This window comes from Macrotis lagotis, chromosome X (assembly GCF_037893015.1).
Source record: "Macrotis lagotis isolate mMagLag1 chromosome X, bilby.v1.9.chrom.fasta, whole genome shotgun sequence".
NCBI classification, from domain to species: domain Eukaryota; kingdom Metazoa; phylum Chordata; class Mammalia; order Peramelemorphia; family Peramelidae; genus Macrotis; species Macrotis lagotis.
In genome coordinates this window covers 227,878,385-227,899,513 of record NC_133666.1, presented here as the reverse complement: position 1 = coordinate 227,899,513, position 21,129 = coordinate 227,878,385, and the positions used below count along the sequence as shown (strand labels likewise).

Below are 21,129 nucleotides of genomic sequence, written 5' to 3'. Positions count from 1 at the left end.
AATGCTCACCTATACTTTGAAAAAAAACATTTTGCAAAAATTGAATAAATGATCATTCGAAGCAAAAGCATGCAGTTCAAAAGCTAAACCTCCCATTGGAGAACAGAAAATTTAATGAGCTTTTAATGGAATGCAATGCTCAGAGTAGTAAATTATTTGTTAGTTGACGATGCAATCAGCATGCTGATTAAGGTTGCTTGGTTTTTTACTAAACATTAACTGAATGAAAACGGGTAGTGCTTGTTCTGCTTGGGGGGCTTTAAGGAAGCAAATGGACTTTCAGAACAGAGATTGTCAATAAAGGTGAGTGCACTCCAGGTGTCATTTGAATATGATGATAAAATACTTCTGATAAATATTTAAAAGCATTTTAAATCCACAATGTTCGCCTAGTGTATTGTGGACTCTGTTTAAAGAAACAGTGGGCCTTAGCAGGCCTTACAACAATCCCTCTATCTCTGTAGAAAGAAATATCTAGATTTGCTTTCTTCTATTGCAAAGCAAAAAATAGGGGTGGGGGGGAGGAGATAGGCTTTGAAAATACAAGCTAGGTGTGGGCTTGGGGACCAGGAATTGTTTGAGAATTTAGAATGTAAACCGACACTAGACAAAACAAAACAAAAAATTCAAAACAAAGAGAAAAAAAAAATGTGACAGCAGAGAGAAAAGGAGGGATGCCTGTATCTATGACTAGATTGAGATAAAAAAATATAATTAAGTGGGTTTCAGTTTTCCTGTATTATGGAGTTGTGCCAAAAATTGCGATTTAAAAAAAAACTGTTCATGAATGTATAAAAGATGGCATTGTGGGGCAAGACATATTTTAATATTGGTGCTACAGTTTGTCTGATTTGGGAGTCCTGTGGGGGTGGAGGAGGACCAGCAGCACGATGGGGAGGGGGTTTGGTGACCTGCTTATTTATTATTTTGAGACTGTAAATATTGAATCTACATATGACGACATTAGTCACGTATTCTGCTAATCAATCTGTGTGTTGGTTACATATGTTCCTGTTTAGAAGACAGTGCACAATATTTTGTTACTAAATCTGTTTAAATTGGTAGATTTATGTACAAAAAAGGGTGGGGGAATTTTTTTTCCCTAAGAATTGAAGAATTATAGGTTCGGGATTTCATTTTGTCTGAACAGCTACAAGTTCTTCTATAAATCCCAATTAGTTTCATCATCGGTGATCCTCTGACAATGATCAGGTACCCTTAAAATCCGATAAATAACTATCTCTCAGTTTTAACTATTCCTGTTTATGACCCAAGAGGTTAAAAGCCTTTGACTGGCATTTGACTTCTGACCTCATATAAATGTTATCTTATCAGTTCCTGCTTGTTAACTTGTATTGAGTGCTTGTCCCTGATGGCTTTTAGATAAAGGGCTGGGTTTTTTTTTTTTTTAAATATATTTCCTAGTGGAACTGAACCATTTGCTTTGTTCTTTGCCTGCACTCTGAGCAGAATAACCTACTAACCAGTTATATTGAATGGTGTAAACCCCTCCAATATAGCTTTATTTATTCAGTATATTGTTTTCAGTTTAACTTTATGGGTAGAATCTTGTGATTTAAAAAAATACACTATTATCATAAATAATAGCAGTAATTATTAGTCATCAACCCTTTAATATATTTGTCAGGGAAACTGAGCAACTTGATATCCCATCTTAAAAAAAAAATAAACCACACACATAAAATTCAATTTTAGCTTTGCATTTTGCACCAGCGTGAGATGAGTTACTGAGATAATTTATGGAAATCTTGTCTCCCCAGACCTCAGAAGTCTGCCTAATGAGAGAGTCATCAGTAAGATATATCTTTAAAAAAAAAATCAAATCTAGACTATGAGCACTGCATTTTCTAACCTTTGGGGAAGAAGGTAATGGCCCTGGTGTTCTGTTTTGCCCTTCTCTCCTAAAAATTAAGTAGGATTTCTACCTTTTATTCTGTGATGCAGCTGTATGTGTATGAATCACACATGCAAGTTTTTATGTGTGGGTCTATTCACTGTGTACACATCTAAATACATTTGAATGTTTGCATTTTAATCTCTCTATACCATGATTATAGCATTGCAGCATTCTAGGCAGCTGTGGCTGCCACTTGGGCTACCTCATTTGCAAATGACCTAAAATGTGATTTCTAAACAAAATATTGCATTAATTTCCATGTAGAAACTGGGCAGTAAGGAGGGAGAAAAAAGGAAAGGCAGCCATCTTGAAGTCATTTTGCTTTTTAATCCTTAGTCTTTCTATTTGCTATGTCTCTGTTAATGGAAGAGTGTTTTTTTCCTTTAAATTGTGCAAATTATAATGGAAAGGATATAAGTGTAATACAAAGAATGGAAATAGAAATGGACTTTTGTAAAAGTTGCTGCCTATAGTGGGTTATAAATATTATCCTGGGCTTGAGACAATGCACACATCTTATTTTCTACTTTTTCAAATAAATGTACACCTAAAGGAAGCATGTACCACAGATTGGGAGAGAATTGTAAATAACCTGTTCAGAGAAACAAATATCTATGTGAATGTGTCATATATTCTTATGTACAATGTCCGGCACTATTATCTACCCTCACTCCCCAACCCCCACCCCTCATGCCTAGAAAATGGCAACATTACAAACTTTTTTTTAAACTCAATGCCCTTCTTTCCCCCCTTTCAGTTGGAACTAGGATGTTTTAGAAAGAGTGAAGAGAGAATTTGGGGAGGGGGATGAAGGGAGGGAGCAAAGGAGGAGGCTTTCTGTGAAGAACTGATCAATCTCCATGATGTCACAGCCCTGCTATTCATCATGCTCATATTCTTGAAACATGTAGGTTTAATGTAATTCATCCTAACTTTACATTTCAGCTATTGCTTTTCTCAAAGTGGCCAAAATTTAAAGACTGCAAAAGCAAAGGGGGAAAAAAGAATACCATGTCAAGGGGAAAAAACAAACCAACCCCAAAACTGATGCTAGCATTCACTACACTGACACATTCTCAAATGTTTTCTCTGTAGTCATCACACAAAAGCTCTTTCTTTCCTGTTTTGATGTATTAAAGACAGGAAAGAGAGAGAAGATACTTCCAAGTGTTAGATAAGCATTTGGAAAGCCCTCTGAAGGTATTTCTTCCTTGAATCTCCCATGTATTATATTGTAGTATATATGTCATTAACATGTGGACATTGTATAGCTAGACAGCTGTTAAGAGAAAAAATTAAAAATTATTTTTGAAATGATGTGTGACTTAAAAACTTTTTAACTCTTTATGTATTTAAAAGTAGATCTTAAGATGAATAGTCTTCCTGCTATCCTAGTGAAAACAGTGTTAACAATGATTCTGAGAAGAGAAGACACCTCTGAAAGGGGTGTGAGTAGATCAATAACAAATTATAGTCTGATTCTGACATTTGTTAGAACAAACCTCAAACTTCTGCCTCTTCAATGTCAGAGATTCAGATGATTTTTTTCTTGCTATATTATGCCCCATTATCATTTGCAGAAAATTAACAAAGGACTTGAATGACAAACAGTGATCTGATCTCTAAATACCTTATCACATCAAAATATTATCAGATTACACCTCATGTCCTTTTTCCTGCTGTATCAACTACTATGATTGATCTAAAAACAAGTTTTGGAATTTTTAAACAGAAGAAACTTGACAAAAGTTACACTTCTTAGAACAAACCTCATTTCTTGTTAATTTCTAGTGAAGGTGTAAAATACTTGGCATAAATATAGTGAGAGGACATCTGTGATTGGGGGAAAAATGTCTGCTTAAAAGTTTGTCAATGCCAAGCCACACTCATAAAAAATCTTTTTTATGTAGTATTTTAAATGAATGCAGTCACAGCAGCAGATAGGTAAAGGGAAATCAAGGCATTTCAGTTTCTTTGGATAGACTGACTTGTATTAACAACCTTTACAGAGTTACTCTTAAGAATCTATTGAAATAAGTATTTTATTTCCCTCCTTCCTATCCCCCAACCTACAAACTGAATTTCCATTACTAGGAGAAAACCTGGACCCCTGCAAAATCACAGACTTTTTTCATGTTTCCATAAGTGTAGTATTGGACTACAAAGAAAAAAATAACAGCAAATTTTGCTGAATTCAAGCTTGTTTTTGCCATATTACCATTTTCTGCCTACCCTTGGGAAGGCAGATGTTATAGATTTTCTAGCTTTTTGTTAATCTTTCCTGTCTTTTGCCTCATTTTGTTTTTCTTTTTTAATAAAAGCATATTTTAACCTTAAAAATAGAATATACTTTTTTAGAAGGATGATCAATGTATTTAAAATCTCTCTGCTACAGTTTTCTTTGGGAGTAGTTATTTATTTAGATAACCTTTTTTTAAAGATTCATTATAGATAAGTTGTTTTTGTTCATCTGAACATATTAAAGTTCCCATCTGAGAGAACAAATCATGTATATGTATATATATATATATAGACATAGCTAATACATCTCTCTCCATATATATGTATATACACACACACACACACACATTCTCTATACACACACACAGACAAACACACACACACACACACACACACACACATACACACAAAAAAACCACATCTCCTTGGTACAAATCTGATCCTAGGGACATAGAGTGAACATACTCTTTTCTTCCCTCCACCCTAGAAACTGAACACACCCATTCTCAAAATTGATGCCTTGAGATGACTAGTGAGATGCGGACAACCAAACTGCCGGTCAGTCTTCTATCCTGTTGGGCAAAGTCTCCATAAATCATGGTGGTGCTGGATGGGTTGAAAGAGTAAGGTAGTCTCAAATCAGGGAGGGAAGATGCTTAAATCGCCCCCCGCCCAGCTTTGTCTGGAGGAGGGGGAGGGGGAGGCCTGGGGTTGAAGCTCCATTCTCAGTAACTCTCAGCCTATGGAGTGTTATTAATGCCCTCGCCCCCTGCAGTGGGTGCTAACTTGTGGGCCGCTACCACCCTTCCCAAGCACCGGGCAGTTTGGAAAAGTCAAGCACGGCTGAGGCCTGATTTTCATTTAATAGTCAAAACCAAGATGCATTTGGGCTATTATGATAGGACAGCTCCCTTGAAAAGATTATTTGAACTACAAAAGCATTCATTTAGGGCTAGCGATGTTGCAGAAAAGGGCCTGCTAGAAATTAGCAGCCTGTCCTGGTATTTGGAGAGCCAGAGTGACAACTTATTGGAAGTTCTCAAGGAATCATTTATATTTCACACTCCACTAGGCAGCTGATTTGAGATTGTCTGTTAGCATAACAAAGGATCTGAGCCTGTGAACTTCAGAAACCTTTCGACCTCTTAGCTACTGGCATGAATAGCCCCCAGCCCTGCCTATAGAGATCTCCCAAAGCTCCCCTGTTCGTGGCTAAATTGTTAATCAGGGTAATTTAATATAGTTTTCAATATGCCTCATCTCTTATTGGGAAAGGTATTCACAGCTTCCCCCACCCCAGGAAAAAAAAAGTTCTTTTATTCAAGTGTGAGAGGGGCAGCTGCAGACAGGCCCCTACCCTTCCCTCCCGCCTCCCTCCTCCCTCCCCCAGCAATGTTCCAAGAAGCAGCAGCCCCAGTGAAGAGCAGAAAGAGGAACTCACAGCAACAATCCTTTTCCATGCACTCCAACCTGAACCTGAAACTCCAGCCTATTTACCCCCGGAATCTACAAAACAAAAACCTGGGGCCCCAGCCATAACTGAAGCCACCGCGCCAACACATATACGCATGGCATACCTCCCCTTCTCCTCCCTGCTTGCCTTTCCCTAGTCTTGCTCCCCACCCCCATGCATCTCTCGTGATGCCCAACAAACCCACCAGATACAGGCCTGCTAATTTTCATTTCTCTCTCTCTCTCTCTCTCTCTCTCTCTCTCTCTCTCTCTCTCTCTCTCTCTCTCTCTCTCTTTCTCCTTCTCTCCCCCTCTTCTTACCATAGTCACACTCAGTCTATACCCCACACCCACTCTTACAGTCACCTACAGTTGCTCTCACACCCTCTCACTGACACACACTATCAATTCACATGCACATTAGTTAGTTGAAAAGAGCTCTAGCACAAATATATTCATTTTAATCCAGTTAAGACCTAAGAGATCTCATAGGACATTATTCAATAGTTTGAAAATCAAGTATAAAACTCAGATTTTGCAACACTGGTGATCTCAAAGGAGCCTTACCCAGTGCCTTTCTCTCACTTTCTACCAATGTAGCTCCTAAAAAAAAAGGGGGAAAAAAATTAAACAAAACAATCCAGTTAGAGGCAGGCACTATTTGATCACATTATCATATGAGGCCTTTTAAAAAGTGAATTGTTTCCATTACACATTAAGCTAATTTAGAACACCAGCTTCATGACAACAAAAACCAACAAAACAACACACAACAGAACAACAATCCATAGGAATTATTTGTATTTAATATTTAATAAGAAACCACTTATTTTTCACAATCATTACCATTTCAGATTTTAAACTATATATTAACTAGGGTTTCCTGGTATACTTTGTTAAGTTTGGTGATGCTTTCTATGCTAATGATGCCTCTGTCAGGGTCTTCCAGGAACAGTAATTTTATCCTTTTCCTAGTTTTCCTTGGTTTCCTTGTGTCCCAGTTTCTGGAAGTTGGGCAAACCCTGACCACTATATAGAGATTTCTGTAATTTTGTTTTCTCCAGTCAGAAGGGTCATTATGGAGTGGGAGGTGGGAGAGAAAGGAATTTTCTTCCTTACTTGGTCTACTGTATTTATCTCCTCAGGCCTGATGGGAGATAGGAGACAATTTTCTATTTATGGGGGGGGGGAATTCCCCCTAAAATTTGAAGCCCAAATGCAGGTTCATAACTTAATAAAACAAAGCAAAACAGATGTCTTTCCCCAGAACTTCTTTCCTAATATAATATTTCTTAGGGAGGAAAAGAAGTCAGGGGAAAAAAAGGGGTGGGGGTAAGAGTCATGATCTAGTTTAATCTCTAAACAATGCAAAGCACAGGGGTGACTTTGAAGTAGGGTGAAAAACATTTCTGATGAATTTATTACTTGAAATCCCAAAATATACTTTTGCATCTTACTTTTTTATAACTAGTTTGACAGCTTCTATATTTATTCCAATGTTGTAGAAGTTTGTGGATTGTAAATGCTTTGTGGCTGATGTACATAATGATAATATCAAGAAGTCTCTTTTAATCTCTGATTTTTTCCCCTCTTTGAAATTAGAGGTTTTAGATATTTTTTTTTGCCTTAAAGAAGTAAATATCTGCAAAAAAAGTATTAATTGAGAATAAGTCACCGAGTAAATATTTCTGTCTATAAAATAGAACCTAGAAGATTTTAAAAAATCCATATCTGAATAAACAGAATTGTGACTCAGGCTAAATTTAATAGAGAAAAATATTATTCCTTTTAAAGCTAGGAGGGTGAAATAACATAATTTACATTTTTCAGTGCTTTTGCTTGTTATCACTTTCCCTTTTTTCATTAGCCTTTTCTTCATTAGAATTTATGATCCATGCCCATCATTATACTTTCACATCTCTGATTTCTGTTAAATTTTCTTTAGAGGTTAATAAATATAAAAAGAGAAAAGACATATTTGCTTTTATCCAAGGTGCTCAGTATTTTAGGAATGCTTGTATTTGCATTCTAAATTGTTTCCAGGTTTTTAATTAAAATCATTGCATTTTGACTAAAATTAATTTTGGTTTGGATTAAGAAATAACAGAGGATTTCCCAGGAATTAAACAGTATGATTTTGCTAAATTGTTATGTTTTCAGGGGGTCAGGTCATCTAGAAGCTCTTTGCAAAGTGGTACAGTTAGTTTGGGCCTCCATTTTTGAAAGTGAAGAAGGAATGGATGGGGGGGGGGGTTGTAGGAAAGGATGTATCTTTGGAATGGTGTTTGACAGGGGGAATGAACGCAGACACCAGAACAATTATATTACTATCCCATTGGGAATGCCAGCACCAAATTTAGCCAGACTGATGGGGCACTGTCTAGACGGTCCCTTTTGTGTATCAGCTGTTTTTTCTCTGCTTTATTGCCCTGCCTGAATGTGTGAGTTGAACATGCATATGGATCCCCAAACATAACCATTTCTGTAGCCATACATTGCTGTTAAACGTCTTACCATTCAGTGTTATGTATTTCTACTGTATTCCTTGTTTCAACATTTAGCAATTAAAAATGCATCTTGACGGACCTAGTGGTTAAGCAGAGGTGAGCAGATAAATTCACAAGGTACCTGGGTTGTTTCCTTTTAGGAAAAATGTACAGTGAAACAGAGTTATCTTATGTGCCCCACCTCTTCCTAGTACAAGAAGAAAAAGAAAGGGAGAGGAGAAAGGAATAAAACAATCAGGTTACGTGAAGTCACGGTACATGTAAATTACAACCTTTCATTTTTTGAAAAGGGCAAAGGATAAAAGGAAGGAATATTTATTAAATGTTTACAATGTAATTAACAGCAGAGACTCATGCTCTTTTTTTTAGCCTAGTAAACCAAATAGAGTTCAGTAAACAGGAATATTTGCAAAGACTTGGAATTAGGCATACAAACTCTTACAAATACTCACTTCTTTAGTTTTCTTTAGTTTTGTCTGGCAGGTAGCAATTTCCAGTGAAATTTAAGGTATCACGAGCTGTTAGTGTTTTTGTTTTGTTTTTCCAAGATGGTGCCAGAAGAAAAAGGTTTTATAAGAGACATTCTGTATCCATGTAAAATATTGATTATCCTAGAGTGCAAGAATGGACCCAGACAGTGTCCAGACTTTATAGGTGAAGGACACTATGCTGAAGTGCCAACTGACCGTTGAGAATGGAAAAAAGGAGGTGGGTGAAAAACTATTTTGAGTAAAACATTAGTAAATATTGAGTAAATATTTTGAGTAAAATATTAGAAATTTTATATTAGAAATATTAGAAACAGAGAAGGACTTTTAATGGTAAACAAAACAGGTGTCTTTGCCTTCTCTCTGGACCAACCCAGCAGTCTATGTTTCTAAGAATCTTTCTTCCCATGTCTACCAAAGAAGGAAAGATATAGTAAAGATTTCTTGAACTATAAGTCCTAATTATGGACTGAAAGAAATTTATCTTTAGAAGGAATTTCAATCAAATGAGTCTATTGTTTGAAGAAAAAGAATTTCATATCTCCCATCACAAACCCCGCCTCCCCCCCATCTAAATAACCATGAACTTTACTTTGGGGAGAGCTATTCCCCCTTTCTACTCGCTAGATGTATTTTTATTTTAGTGATGGCATAGTTTTGTAAAGTCATAGTTGTAATTAGTGATAGTGAAGAAGACCTAAGAGTCTAAAATTAGAACATTTTGGTTGTTCACTTGGTCAGGGTTTAAGAAGAAGACTTTGGTTTTAAAGTCGTGCTTCTCCTTGCCTTCTTTCCACTCCTGGGGTTTAACACAGTACCTCCTGCTGTGGGCAATTACAATTTTATCCATCTTTGGGGGTTAGACAAGATAGGGAATGAGCTTGATGCCTAATTTTAATGAACAAGAAAAAATGAGGTGTGATGTTCTATAACTTGGAAATTGAGGGCATATTTATCCCTAGCACTCCTTCCACCCCAAGTCCATGAAGAAGAGCTTGAGAGGTGAATCTAGGCATTGATGTTAGACACTTCTCAGGCCTGATTTAGCTATAAGAAGAAAAATAGAGAGACAAGCATTATAAAAGAAATGGAGAAACATAGTGGGGGAGGGGGGTGAAACAAGGAGGAAAGATGGAGGGGGACTGGTTTGCTGCTCAGAGAATGAATATTCTAAGCATTGTTTTAATCTAAAGCACAGAAGCTTCCAGGAGAATGAATTTCAATGGAGCTGAGCCAAAAATAATTATAGAGATTTTCTTGTTTTGTTTTGTGAATGAAGAGCATCTCTTTTCTCTGGGGATGCAAGAGTGAAGAGAGCCAGAGCCAAGAGATTGGAGTGATGCCCCTTTGCCCCTTTCCTTCCACATAGCACAGTGGCAGACTTTTCTTTCTTTCCTTTTCCGAAAGACATTGGCACATGGAATTGAGCGAGGATGAGAGGGAAGTGGTTTAGCCTTCAAACTTGACTGGATTTCGTATTCTAACAATAGCTAGACTCACTTTGATTAAGCTCATAGTATTAAATTCAAGGGAAGGATTTTTAGGAATATATTTTTAAATGATTAGAAATGAAATTTAGTTATTTATAGATGGGAATTATTTCTGTATTTCTGTATTTGATATTAGCTCTGGTTCATTTGTGATATTATTTTAGTCAAACCTGTTTTCCTGTTTTTTAGTCATTTGCAAATGTCCTCCATTTTTCTTCAGTTAGTTTATAAGGTAAAAATATTCACCTGAAAAACTTTTTTTAAAGGGGTGATTTTAAGCTAATCATTGGATTTTTGCTAAAGTATTAAATGCCCTACATAACCACAGTGTGTTGGGGGTAAATTTATATGTAGATGAAATCCAGAGAAGTAGGAGATCTTGGTTAGTAATCAAATTTGGGGAGAAAATATGACAAACATCTCAGTAATCACACCCAGAGATCATAGCAGTGAAGTATAGACTGAGCCTCAATGTCCCCTACTTTCCATTAATTTAGGAGTTGTGGCACCTGGCATGGGATATGCTAACAATTCCGTTTCTGCCTTTACCATTCACATTTGTTTTACATGAATTTGAAATGTGCAGGTCATCTGGGCTACTATTACCTGAATTACTTTTTTTTTAGATTCCTATCTACAAATCAGTTCCTTTCTACCACATTTGACTTCCTAATTTATAAGAAGTAACTCATGCTCCCCCAAATAATTTACTTATATATTTCAACCTGCTAGCATTATACTTTCTCAGAACCTAGAATAAGTTTGTGGATTTTCAAAGGGCTAAAAGAAATATAGCATGTCATTAATATCTGGAAAATCTTTGCAACAGATTTATAGGAACAGACATTTAAGTCACTGTTAATAACCAGATCTAGAAAATAATCTCACAACATAAGATATAATTTCAAATTAACCAATTTCTTCTATAATTTTTGCATTACTTAAAAAACAGATTCTATTTTTAAGATGTTTTTATGAAAGCAGTTCTTCACCCCGGATGTATTAGGGCTGACAATAACAGGTATTTGATTCAGTTCTACAATTATATGTTTTCAGATTCCTTGTGTAAAAGAAAATGCCTTGATTTATTGTAATTTCATGTGAGTAATTTTAAATAATTAAGAGTTACTATTGATATTTTGTGTAAATCTTTGAAAAATCAGTTGTATGACCCTATTTTAATTAAGCATGCTGATTCATTTGACTATTTTTAAAGTGAAAATCTTCTATTTTTTAATCTACCAAAAGCATTTCAAGTTGAAATGTGAAACTAAATTTATGATTTTACAAAATCAGATAATTTAGTTTTGGAATAGCTTGAGTTAGGCTTGTTTTTATTTCACTCAAATGTAGCATTTAAGTTGATGTCTTTAAAAATATAGTTGTTCATTTCTGTACTTTAAGTTTTTAACATCTGTTAATATATTGGTTCAAATGGGTTCTTTCCATTTTTAGAAGAAATAAAGAACTATTCTTATTTATAAATATTATTAATTGTCACAGTTAATAGTGACAATTAACAAATATATAAGTTTATGACTTTTAACAGTGATCACTCCTTATACTAGAAGAAAATCCCTTTAAACAAAAATAATGTACATTTTAAAATACTTTTCAATATTTATTTTTAAAAGGCTTTAATAGCTCAAATTTAAGAAACAACTAAATTATATCATTATAATTTTTAATTAACTTCATTAGAGAAAGTTTAACTCAAAATGATAAAGCATAAAATAAAATGTTCTTTTAAAATCTTTTATCATTAGTTATTACTACATCATAATTATTCATATATTTACAAATTAATGATCTCTATTAAAAAGGGATGCACAGTTTTTCAGAGTAATTGTTAACAAAAATACAACCCCAGAGAAGTGATAATAATCCAATCAAATATATTTTATATTTCATTAATAGATACTAAGAAAGTTGTTATAAGTTGTAGGGTCAAATTTGGGATACCTAAAATTTTTTTTTGGAGGGGAGGCTGAGTTCCCACTCTGATTTCCTATGTTAAAATAAATTCTTGGTGAGAAAACTTTTTCTATCAAAAAAATCTAAAACGGTGTATCATTTATAATTTTAGAGATATCTGGGGGGTACTTTAAGGTTAAAGGATTTACCCATGGTCACACATGTTAATTCCCCTTTAGACTGTGAGCTCTGTGAGACAGCTTTTTACCTTTCCTTCTATCCCAACTACTTAACATGACTACACAGTTTACTCTAAATAAAATGTTTATTGACTGACACAGTCAATACACATTGGACATCAATTTATATTTTTCTATCTCCTTGGTCTGCTCTTTATACACTAGCCTATGCTTCCTCTCATATATTTCCATGAACATTTATACATATTTATATATATATATATGCATATAATAAATATATACATTTATACATAGACACACAATGAGTGTATATATGTGTGTATATATGTATATATACATATATATGTATATATATATGCAATATGTTAGAATTGGAAGAAATCTGAGAAATTACCTAAATCCAACCCCCTTAATTTTATTGATAAGGAAATTAAGGTCCAAAGAAATTAAGAGAATTGGCAGTAAATAGCAAATGGGATTTATACTCACATCTCCTAAGTCCAATTCCAGTGTCTTTAAATTTTATAGCATCTTGTTCTGTGTGTATACCTGCCAACATGTTCTTTCATTTTTCCACTGCTTATGTAAAAAGAATAGATTAGTTTTTTAAATATAAAAAGCTAGCACCTTTTCCTAGCTTCATCTAGTTTGTTCTCATTGCATGCTGTTGAACCAATTTCAGAGCTTTGTTCAGAGAAGCTACATTTCAGCTAAAATCATAGAAATTTCACTTCTCTACTCTAGTTCCTAATTTGAGCCCAAAGATATTTCTTGTTACCTGTTTGCTTATTTGGTTTCTACTGTAGGAAGTAGGGGAAGGGAGGAGGCAGTGAAAAGCAAATGAGTGATTAGGATGGGAAAGCTACCTCAAGCTTCACTGACTTACTTGCTAGCCACAGATGCCCTTATAGTAGCTAGATAAGATGTTTAATATTAAGTTTGAAAAGAGCCACCCCACCCCAGAAAATTCAGAGTAAAAGCCTAAACTCACTTTAACCCATATATTTCAATACTTTTGGTAAAACAAGGCTGGTTAAAGATAGTTTCATCCTGCTCATATATATGGGTTTTGTCACTCTGTGTCATAACCTCAACATTACTTAAATGTAGTTTTAAAATGTGTTAACAGAAATGCTGATATAAGCCTAAATGTAGCTGTCCTTGCTGTCCCTGCTCTAAGTTTATTCATCCTGGTGGATTAAGTTAAAGACCCCAATGCAGTTATGTTTATAGTAAAGGAAACAAAATCCTTTGGGTTTCATTGAGGGGTAGGTGCATATCAAAGCTAGGGGATATTTTAAATAAATCACTTCTGTGGAAGTCCTCAGATTTCTTTAGAAATCCCTCTTTAGAATAGATTTCTATTTTGGGTTCGGCATTTACAAGTGAGGACATTAGATTTTTGTTTCTTTTAAAAAGTCTACTTTTTTTTATTCACTCCACATGTAGAATGTGAAGTCACGTTTATGATCAAAATACTTGACTTCAAATAAGACTTGATAATGATCTTAGCTGTCTATTTAGTCACAATCAAGTATTACCTAGTAAGCATTAAGTGACAATAAATGGTATTCTTGATAAAACTTTAGATGAATTTATAATGGAGAAAATGGTCACTTTGACAAAAAAAAAAGTCAACAGAAAATAGTGGTAATTTGCCACTACACCTTATTACATCCAATTCACAATGTCTTATTATAGATAAGTGTGGCGCTTTTGCCTGATGATACTTCCTCCCTAGAAAGTTTTAGAGATAGGCTTTCTTTCCAGATGTTTTAGATGCTGAATTCCCCCCCCCCAATTAAAAAATATTTTTGTTGTCCAGGTGCATAATTATTTTTCTGTGCCTAATTATAAGGATCATGGTGACATTTTTATTCTTATGTAGCCAGAGAGACTCAGCATTTTGTATTCCACATTGAAGTTGTTTCTATGTACAAGGTGATGTGAAAAGGAATGTTGATCACATATACTTTGTCTCTATATAGGAAGTAGGATAGAAATTCTTTTTCTATATAAAGACACAAAAATCCATGTTGGTTTGAGTTTAAACATCATCATTGTTATGATTGTATTCTTCCTACAGCATAAAACTAGAGATAGCTAGAGACAAGAAATTTTCACATCGTGGAAATTACTCAGTGCACAAAGAATTTCCTTCTCATATAGATATACAATGGGTAACTGAATAAAAAAGAACTGTTGTAGGGTATTTGTTGATAGTGGCATCATAGAAAAGCCTGGAATCAGTGTTTGTGAGATTTGTCACACCATAAAACAAACATGGATTTCAGACCATTCAAAAACATCTAATCATTTTATACCATTCACAAAGCTTCCTATAAATGAAAATTAAGCAAAGTCCCTCCTGCCATCCTTCTTTCATCTTACAACAGTCCTTTTTCTTTCTTTTCCTTCCAACTCCTGTTTGTCTCTGTCTTTCTCTTTTCTTTCAACTTCTCTTTGCTCCTTACTTTCCCATGCCCTGCTCAAGTCCCGTTCCCTACTGATGCCAACAAAAATAAACAAACAGTCTGTTTAAAACAAATGAGCCCCTGCCAAAAGAGAAGTGCTTATTTTCAATAGCCCTACACCTGTGGCACTACCTCATTTCCCTTCTCTTTATTTCTTTAAAACAAGCAAAAAATGCATAAAAAACAGACTATCACTGATCTCTGGTTTAATGTCTGCATTTATTTATACATATATGTAATGTTAAATGCAGTGAGACCCTTCTGAGACTACTTTTGTGCTCACTGATCCCAGGGCACCAGAAGAATTAGCTTATCCAGGAAAACTCAAAGTCATAATTAGTCTTGTGAATTATAATAATCGGGCCTCATCTTACATTTCTTTCTCATGTGGTACTCCCAGTGGGAGTTCTGCTTGTGGAAAGACTACAGGATTGGGCATTAATAATGGTATACCTGTGAAATATGAGCATTTTCCTACAGTGCCAATCAGTGAAATTAAAAATTAGCTCAATCCTGGGTCTATATACTTTAAGTAATTAAAAAGGGCAACATCAGCAGATTTTTTATAATTTCAAAAATAATTTCATTCTTAATTTGAAAAGAAAAACAAATCCTAGAAATAGTGGGATGAAAAGGTATTTCTGTATTGGCTTGCTCTTCTGCAATATGTAGCATAATTATTAAGATCAAGGTTACAGACTTATAATTGATAATTATTTTATGCTTCAAATTTATTTCAGTCTTTTAAATTATAGATTAAAATGATACATACAAAAACATGAAAAAATGATCAGCACATCAATTGTCCAACATATAATGTTTTCCAAAGCAAAGTAGGTCACTAAATAAAATAAAGATCAAGTACAAGAATGTATAAAAAAACTGTTCAAATCCAAGTTTTCCAGATTAGATATTTTGATTCAATTCACTTTATACCATCATAACAATTTCACATTTGACAAAAATCGACCAATTGTTTTCATATAAAGGCACAATCTAAGTAAAAATTCTGAGTTCTAAACTTAGAATTCAGGGCTATAGCTGACGAGCTTTATGACCTTGGTCATCAGTTTTCTCATTAGTGAAAATAAAATGTTTCAAGACTTGTCTTTTTAAAGAGAAATTATGAAGAATAATTAATTCAACAAAATAAAGTGATAAACAACAACTTAATAATAATTGATAGCCCAGAATACCTTGAAAACTCCAACAAAATGTTTTTAAATTATCTGGATTATTGGAGTCATGAATAGCATTAGAAGGATTTTTTGACTCACATTGGCCTTCTCTTTCTCTAGATGTCTATGACCCCTGGTTTAACTTTTTACCCATTTGCATTTCTCAAGGCTGTGCTGTTTATCCTTCGTTTTGAGGAGGACCAATGACATCATGATATTGGGGTAAAATAGTGGATGATGGGTGACATCTCTTGGCTCTTAAGTGAGGCAGAATTGCACAAATTTGTCAACTTCACTTTCTTTTCCAGAGTCCTCAAGTCCAATGCCAGGACAAAAGTCAAGATGACTGGTTATGACCCCCCCCCCCAAATGCAGTAGATGACCTTTGATGCCTGACCAAGCTCTAAGTACTCCATAGAGACTACTTCAACCATCTTCATGGCCACTGGAACAAATTATTCTCAAGGTTTAGGAGATATAGGAGTGCAGAGCCAAGCATCAGTAAAAAGATTTGGCTTCTGATTCTAGAAGTGATCAAATAGTATGACCTTGGCAGGGACTGAACTAGTGTCAACACTCTAGAAAACAAATGTGGGGAAAGAAAAATTAGTGAAAAAAAATCTGTGAAATAGTTTCATAATAAAACTCAGTCTACCCACCAAGAATGTTTGTTTCAAACTAGCATATTTTCTCATTTTGGTCCAGATATTTTCCTTTCAATTTCTTATTTACCAAACAGTTAAAAAATAGCTTTCTGTTCTGTTTCTTTTATGCCATATAGTTAAAGAATTGGGAAAGGGAGTAAGAATGTTATATACTTATCTCACGGAGACATGACTTCATTAATAAGTTAGTTGCTTCACGTAGAAAGTGGGGTTTAAAAATACCTATCCCATTGCATAGAAATTATGTGAGAATAATTGAGTAAGAATATTATAATAATTTGTGCTATTCTGAATAAATATTTTATATTTATATTTATATAAATATAAGGTAATAATTTTACTGTTTTATTTTTATTGACTCAGAACTTTGTTTCAAACTAAATCTTCAGATTCACAAATTGTCACAGCAGTCATCAAGATGAAAAAGGAAGTTTATTGATATTCAAAACATGTTTTTATTAATATATTTTGTTTTTACAGAAAAAAATCATTTCCTGTAACAAAATAATCATATTCTAGTAATTATATTTTGCTTTCATTTACTCTAATATGTACATACTCAATATAAAAAATAAGAACTAAATTTAAAGAAAATAGATATAAAAAATAAAGTAACAAATTTCATATAATTTTTTTGCTGAGGATATCATTATCATTTTTTGCTGAGGATATCACTTTCTCACATATTCTTATACATTGATAAGGTTGTTAAAATGTCTCAAGTCAAATATATTTATAAATGAAAAATGAATGGTAACAAATTTTTAAAATTTAAATATTTTCACATTATTTTAAAATTTTTAAATGTTTCAGAAATAGCATTTTAAAATTTTGCTATTGAGTACATTTGCATTTAGAGATATTGGATCATTTTATTTTTATTTTTAATTCATAATTTTAATTTATATTTTTAATTCATAATTCTTTGTTTTTCGTATGGATAAATGTGTTTGTTGTTGAGTCATTTCAGTTGCGTCTGATTCTTTATGAACCCATTTGGGGTATTCTTGGAAAAAATATTGGAGTGGTTTGCCATTGCCTTCCCCAGTTTATTTTACAATTGAGGAAACTGAGGGTTACACAGGTAGTCAGTCTTAGAAATCAGATTTGAACTCAGTTCTTCCTAGCTCTGTGCCTGGTCCTCTATCAATTGTGCCACTTAGCTGGATTTGCCTCCTACTTAGCTTTCCAGATAAAAGATTCATAATTAATATCATATCATATCACATGATGTGATGTGATGTGATACGATATGATATGATATGATATGATATGATATGATATGATATGATATGATATGATAAAATTCCATTTATCCTAGAAGTAAATAAAAATGATATTTTATTTTGGGAAATATCTGCTTCTTGACATTTTAATATCTTTTTTTTTGCAATAAATATAGGAATCATTCTGTTTTCAAGACTTTCTCTGATTGGTGTCTTAAAGATATTTTCTCTTTACTTTCTTCTTCATCATCTCCTTTATCTTTCTCTGTCTATGTCTGCATCTGTGTCTCTATTTCTGTCTCTCTCCCTTCTCTTCCCTCCCTCTTCTCTTGTCCCCTTTCTCTTTTTTTGTTACTGAGCCAATAACAGTTTCTTCTGTTACACTGGGTCCCTGCTGTTGCTCTCACCACAGGAATAGAACAGGACATTGTCACATATTGTAGTTTCAGGTACATTTTGGCAAGACCCCATTACTATTTTCTGACTCTATCCAGGGCAAAAAATGGTACTGGAAAAAGGACATCAACATTTCCTTGGTCTGTCTCACTTAGTTTGGGTTCCCTTAGCATTTATCTATTATCCCTCTGTGTTTTAGCATTAATACCATACTACTTTTTAATACCACCTAGTAATGGAAGTCAGAAGGCTTCTCCATTTTCTCTCTCCCATCTTCAATCCCAATGACCCATAAAGTTGGGAAAGAATTCAAATCAAGCCAGGTGGAAATGAACATAGAGGTAAAGTCCTGCTGTTCATGAAAATGAAAATTAAGCAGAGCCCTTCCTGCCCTCCTAGACCTGGCTTTTTTTTAATTAGGAAGTTTTATTCACTTGAGAAGCTCATTTCTTTTTTCTTTTTTTTTTTTACTGAAAAATTTCCTCTAGGAGTGGGGCTGTAACCTTTTCTTGAATAGAACCTAGTAATAGATTTTTTCCTGATTTCCCTTTATCTCAGAAGTGGGACTTAATATTACATTACATTTATGATGCCTCCTGCTCATATTTTAAGCTGTTGGATTTTTCCATAGGGCCTCACCTATACATCAACCAACTGGACTTGCAGAACCAGACTTTCACAGGTTCAGTCAAACAACCAGATGTCAATAGATAACCGATTATTTGCCTGGGGCCACATGGCTAGTGTCAAAAGTGAGATTTGATTCTAGATCTTCATGAGTCCAAGTTCAATAAATCTAGCTATCTATAATTCTGCTGACCCAAGTCACACAGATAATAAACATTAGATTTGGAATTTGAAGCCAAAACCTGTGGCTCCAGAATCAGTGCTGTTTCCAATTATATCAATCACACTTTTTTTGTTAACTATGACTCACAATTCATCCTCTTTAGAAAGAAAAAAAATTCAAAATGATGTAGTTTAAAGAATATTGAATTTAAAGTTGAATGTTATGTAATCAGATTCTGACTCTACTGATTATTTCTCTGGTCATCAGTTTTTACATATTAGATAAATAGATAAAATTACCCTCAAAATACGTAATCAGCTCTAAATCTAGGACTTCTTAGTCCTTGCAACTCTACAAGACAGAGAGAAAAAGAAAACATTTCAATGTTCTGCTGTACAAAGCAAGGAATGCCCAGGATCCATTAAACACAGTCTATTGTTATTTTAAGTAGATATTTTTTAACATGGTTATAAGTAAACAAAGCAAACTGATACCTGCCAGTTTCAAAGACCAACAGAATAAAATTGCAAAGTGACATTGGATGCATAGTCAGTCAATAAGCATTTATTGAGTTGTTGTTATGAACCAGACACCATGCGAAATCATAGACATGCAATGAAAAGCAAAAGCACAGTCCCTGACTTCAAGGAGCTCACATTTTAATGGGTGGAAGACAATGTGCAAACAACTATGTACATATATACAAGAAGTATACAGAATAAGTGGGGTATTTGAGATAAAGGTGGTAGGAAGTTGACAGGTGATGTCTGGAATGAATTTCATTCATATTCTTGTGGAAAGCTTAGCTCTGTAAGATAAACAAATTTTGTTAAATCAAAAAATCTGTAAATTGAAGATTATAATATACAATATGAAAATTATAAGACTATCTAAAATGTTGCAAAAATTAGATAATTGATAAATACTTGTTATTATATATATATATATATATATATATATATATATATACACAAATATGTAGAACCCACAATTTCCTAACTCAAATCAGCAATATGCTAAACTGCACCTTAATATGTGGTAAAGAATAGAGACTAGATTTGTGATGTCATTGATGCTGGAAACTTCCAGATGAGGAAACTGATGAGATCAACCCTTTTTTACAAATTTTAATCTTAACTGTCTAGAGCAATAAGAGGCCAGGTGACTTGTCTATGATAATACAACTAATAGACGTGGGAAGTAGAGCTTAACCCCAGGTCTTTCTGTCTTTGAGACTGGTTCTCTTTTGGCCATACATCGTGCTGTCTTTTTAAAAAATATCTCTTAACATATGTGCCTTTTAATATATGAAGTTAATAAATTCTACCCTTAACAGGACCTAATGGAATCAGCCATAATAACCACTGATTGACTGATGGCCTGGTCTGTTTGTTAGGTCAAAGATGATTATTTTATCTTTCCTTTTGACCTATTCTTGGCATCAGGTTTTTAAATAATTCTGCTCCTTCAGTCTCCAGGAGTCACTCTAGTAACCTGACCATCCCTTGTACCTGCATCACTTAGTAACTCCTAGGGCTAGAGAAGTCAATTTAGCCCCATTAATGAGTTCTCCACCCAGAATTACTCATCAAAAACACTTATCCAGAAACTCTAACCAGAATTTGACCTTTAGAACTCTGAGAAATTATTGTTTAAATGAATTGGAGGGGGGAGGGGCAGCTCAAATTTCAATATTTGCACCTGCAATATTTTCCCTGAATGCAAAGCTAAGAGTGCATTTTTTTATATTTAAAGACTTGACTGAGTCTTTTTTATAGACTGAGTCTGTTTATAGTTAATAAAGGATAAAAAAACCCTTACTCTTACTTTAATACAATTCTTGAGAAATTTTTAGGATATGATAGTTTCTATGCAATTAATGAGTACTGACATTATATCTTTTGCACCAAAGAATTATTTAACTCCTTTTTCTATTTCATATCAATGATTTCATCAGTATGAAAAATTTCCACTGGGGAACCTTCTTTTGCTGATGTAGATCAGAAACTCATGTGTAATTTAAAGTTTTAGAAAACTGCTTGCTATCCTGAGAAATTTGGATGACTTGACCAAGATGCCCAAATATTTTATGTCAGAGACAGGTCTAGACTCAGGACTTGGGTTCAAGTCTTCCTGATCCCAACGGTACCCACCTGTTAGATGACCATACTTCTCTTTTCCATAATTATG

At 34.1% G+C, this 21,129-nt stretch overlaps 1 long non-coding RNA gene across 1 annotated transcript in view; it reads left to right on the top strand.

The window, feature by feature from the left end:
* Positions 1-219: 219 nt before the first annotated feature.
* LOC141501780 (uncharacterized) overlaps positions 220-21,129 on the top strand; it is a 52,574-nt gene continuing 31,664 nt past the window's right edge. The window contains exon 1 of the long non-coding RNA XR_012472305.1: positions 220-303. This is a non-coding gene — a long non-coding RNA (uncharacterized LOC141501780). The remainder of the gene's footprint in view (positions 304-21,129) is intronic.